The sequence below is a fragment of the Pseudorasbora parva genome, chromosome 9, assembly GCF_024679245.1.
Source record: "Pseudorasbora parva isolate DD20220531a chromosome 9, ASM2467924v1, whole genome shotgun sequence".
NCBI lineage: Eukaryota > Metazoa > Chordata > Actinopteri > Cypriniformes > Gobionidae > Pseudorasbora > Pseudorasbora parva.
In genome coordinates, this window is record NC_090180.1 from 48,396,267 (window position 1) to 48,401,266 (window position 5,000).

A 5,000-nucleotide genomic window follows, 5' to 3' on the forward strand; every position below is an offset into this window, starting at 1 on the left:
TGTAAAAAAAGTAATGTGAGTCTCACCGTCTCCGTCCGTCCAGCTAATATTGGACTCAAGGGCTCCATCTCAGCCAAGGTCAGGGCGGCATATTTAATCAGTACGACACGATAACAAAATATTAAACATGGCCGCCAATCAGCTAATCAAGTAATGATGCTGAGAGCTTTGAGGAAGGTCAGCGGAGGAGAGCGGCGAGTTAGCCGCAGGAAAGCTAATTAGCAGGACATGTTTTCAATCACGTTAATGTACAGCGTGAACATACACACACACTCACATTAATAATGCTTCCACTTGGGAACCATTTTGGGTTCCTTTCAGTGAACAATTCTTAAAAGAACCATTTTTCCTTTTCTTCTCTTACTCCTCCACCTGTTATGCCCCTTTCTCAGGCGTCCCCGGAATGTGTGTGAAGTTTCAGCTCAAAGATCATTTATTAAACCAATTTTTGAGTGGAAGGAAAAACATTCAGTTTTTGTGCATGTGTGTTTAAATGCAAATGAGCTGCGGTGCCCCGCCCCCTTTCCAGAAGTGGGCGGAGTCTGTACAGCTCGTGCCTCTGATACTCTGCCAAACACTAACACATCTGATTGGTCTTGATTATCATCTCTCTCGCGCTCATGTGACGCTGCAGTTCTTCATCATCGAGCGACTTTATGATCAGCCATATCTGTCTAAACCTGTGATTTATGGTTTTTACACACACACACACACACACACACACACACACACACACACACACACACTGTCACTCACTCACACACGTTGGTCTATGTGGTTTACAGGGACTCTCCATAGGTGTAATGGTTTTCATACTGTACAAACCGTATTTTCTATCCCCTTACACTGCCCCTAAACCTACCCATCACACACACACACACACACACACACTGCCCCTAAACCTACCCATCACAGGAAACATTCTGCATTTTTACTTTCTCAAAAAAACATCATTTAGTATGTTTTGAAGGCCATTTGAATTATGGGGACATTTGATATGTCCTCATAAACCACATTTATAGTGTAATACCAGTGTAATACCCATGTAGTTATACAAATTTGTGTCCTCATAAACCACATAAACAGGCTCACACACACACACACACACACACACACACACACACACACACACACACACACACACACACACACACACTCGCTCGCTCGCACGCACGCACACACGCACGCACTAGGGATGGGACGAAATATCGTTTGACAAAATATCGCGATACAAAACGTGACGAAACGCATCGAGGTCGAAAAAAATGGATCGCGAAATAAAGATAGATGGCACTGCTGCATGATTTGCGTAGTATATAAATAATTTAGTGTATTGTATATGTGTGTGTGTGTGTGTGTGTGTGTGTGTGTGTGTGTGTGTGTGTGTGTGTGTGTGTGTGTGTGTGTGTGTGGCCTGGTAATCCCTACGTTATGGGGACAAAATGTCCCCACAAAGATGGCAATATCCGAAATCCTTATCCTTGTGGGGACATTTTTAGGTCCCCATGAGGAAAACATCTTATAAATCGCACAGAAGGAGTTTTTTTGAGAAAGTAAAAATGCAGAATGTTTCCTGTGATGGGTAGGTTTAGGGGCAGGGGCAGTGTAGGGGGATAGGATGTACAGTTTGTACAGTATGTAATCCATTACGCCTATGGAAAGTCCCCATAAAACATGGAAACACGACATGTGTGTGTGTGTGTGTGTGTGTGTGTGTGTGTGTGTGTGTGTGTGTGTGTGTGTGTGTGTGATGGGTAGGTTTAGGGGCAGGGGCAGTGTAAGGGGATAGGATGTACAGTTTGTACAGTATGTAATCCATTACGCCTATGGAAAGTCCCCATAAAACATGGAAACACGACATGTGTGTGTGTGTGTGTGTGTGTGTGTGTGTGTGTGTGTGTGTGTGTGTGTGTGTGTGTGTGTGTGTGTGTGTGTGTGTGATGGGTAGGTTTAGGGGCAGGGGCAGTGTAAGGGGATAGGATGTACAGTTTGTACAGTATGTAATCCATTACGCCTATGGAAAGTCCCCATAAAACATGGAAACACGACATGTGTGTGTGTGTGTGTGTGTGTGTGTGTGTGTGTGGGGCAGACATAACAAAACGCAGCGCGCATTTTCTGTCTGATCTGAGCCCGTAGTTGGAAAAAGTGAGAGCATTCAGACAAAGGATGTAGCAAACATTAATAGAGAAAGAAAATGGTTGACATTAGCATTAATATTCTAAACCAAAAATGCAGTTATTGCCTACATAAACTACCATATTTTCTGTTTAACTTTTATTAGACTCCAGAAAGAAAAGTGTGTTTTTTCACTGAGCACATTCTCTGCAGTCTGAGCGCGATGCACTGCAGCTCACTCTCGCTCATGTCTGAGGTAAATCATTAACACCATCACCCCGCTTACAGTACACGTGTTTTATTGAACTAAATACATTACAATCGGCTAAAACGAATGCACAGGTTACTGTCCTGAACAAGCGCGCTCCCGAGTTGTCCGTGTTCTTCACACTGTCCACGTGAATCGCGGACCAGTTCGACGCGCACACGCAAAGGCAGTTCAGTAGGGAACGCGGATCTCTTAAAGGGGCCGCACTATATTCCTACTCGTGTAATATGGACCTCCTCCAGGTATGGTGTGGTTCTGGTTCGCTCACTGGTACACATTAACAATTTTTCATACGAACTTTGCCCTGTTCTGAATTAAACTGCCAGTGTAAAAACTCCCTTTATATTGTTAAAATGAGAGAAATCACTACTTACTCATTATTTTTAAGTTTAGGCTTAAGAGACATGAACAATTCCTTAGATAAACATATCTATGACCTTTGATATGTCTAGTCTTCATGCTGTATTGATTATTATTGAATAAGTATGGTTTCACTAATAATAAATGTACATTTGCATAAAGAATGCATATTTGTCCATACCTATGTTGATTAGAGTATTAAAAACTTAATTTAAACTTAATTTAAGAGACATTTACAATTGCTAAAAAGGTGTGATTAAATTGGAATTAATCGCGAGTTAACTCATGACAATCATGCAGTTAATCGCGATTCAATATTTTAATCGATTGACAGCCCTACAGTGCCCTCCACAATTATTGGCACCCCTGTTTAAGATGAGGTCGCGGACTTCTAAAAATTCTCCTTTTTTTTAAAACAACATAGAACCAAATTGCAAAAAAAGAGAAAAATCCTACCTTTCATTTAAGTACATTACTTAGGTGGTAAAAAAAATATCACTGATTTGGAAAGAAAAAATAATAATTTGATATCGTATCGTGACGTATCGTATCGTAACCCTGGCATATCGAGGTGCATCGTATCGTGAGTTTAAGTGTATCGTCCCATCCCTAGCACGCACGCACACACGCACACACACACACACACACACACTCACACACACACACACTCACTCGCTCGCTCGCACGCACACACACACTCACTCGCTCGCTCGCTCGCACGCACACACACACACACACACACACACACTCGCTCGCTCGCTCGCACGCACACACACACTCACACACACACACACACACACTCGCTCGCTCGCACGCACGCACACACGCACGCACGCACTCGTCTTATTGCGCTTGAACTGGTTAATACATTATGTCAAAAATACACAACGTTCCAAAAGGGGTGGGGTCTATGCTAATATGGGCGGATCTATGCTAATACGGCAGAGTCTGTCAGCAGTTGTTGGCGGGGTCTATGCTAATAGGGCGGAGTCCATCAGCAGTCGTGGGCGGGGTCTATGCTAATAGGGAAGAGTCCGTCAGCAGTCGGGGGTGGGCTCTATGCTAATAGGGCGGAGTCTGTCAGCAGCCGTGGGCGGGCTCTATGCTAATAGGGCAGAGTCCGTCAGCAGTCGGGGGTGGGCTCTATGCTAATAGGGCAGAGTCCGTCAGCAGCCGTGGGTGGGCTCTATGCTAATAGGGCAGAGTCCGTCAGCAGTCGGGGGTGGGCTCTATGCTAATAGGGCAGAGTCCGTCAGCAGCCGTGGGTGGGCTCTATGCTAATAGGGCAGAGTCTGTCAGCAGCCGTGGGCGGGGCCTATGCTAATAGGGCAGAGTCCATCAGCAGCCGTGGGCAGGGTTTATGCTAATAGGGCGGAGTCCATCAGCAGCCATGGGCAGGGTTTATGCTAATAGGGTGGAGTCCTTCAGCAGCTGTGGGCGGGGTCTATGCTAATAGGGCGGAGTCCTTCAGCAGCCGTGGACGGGGTCTATGCTAATAGGGCGGAGTCCTTCAGCAGCCGTGGGCGGGTCTATGCTAATAGGGCGGAGTCCTTCAGCAGCCGTGGGCAGGGTTTATGCTAATAGGGCGGAGTCCTTCAGCAGCCGTGGGTGGGGTCTATGCTAATAGGGTGGAGTCCTTCAGCAGCCGTGGGCGGGGTCTATGCTAATAGGGCAGAGTCCATCAGCAGCCGTGGGCAGGGTTTATGCTAATAGGGCGGAGTCCATCAGCAGCCATGGGCAGGGTTTATGCTAATAGGGTGGAGTCCTTCAGCAGCTGTGGGCGGGGTCTATGCTAATAGGGCGGAGTCCTTCAGCAGCCGTGGACGGGGTCTATGCTAATAGGGCGGAGTCCTTCAGCAGCCGTGGGCGGGTCTATGCTAATAGGGCGGAGTCCTTCAGCAGCCGTGGGCGGGGTCTATGCTAATAGGGCGGAGTCCATCAGCAGCCGTGGGCAGGGTTTATGCTAATAGGGCGGAGTCCTTCAGCAGCCGTGGGCGGGGTCTATGCTAATAGGGCGGAGTCCTTCAGCAGCCGTGGGTGGGGTCTATGCTAATAGGGTGGAGTCCTTCAGCAGCCGTGGGCGGGGTCTATGCTAATAGGGCGGAGTCCTTCAGCAGCCGTGGGCGGGGTCTATGCTAATAGGGCGGAGTCCTTCAGCAGCCGTGGGCGGGGTCTATGCTAATAGGGCGGAGTCCTTCAGCAGTCATGGGCGGGGTCTATGCTAATAGGTCGGAGTCCTGTGGGCAGGACCTAT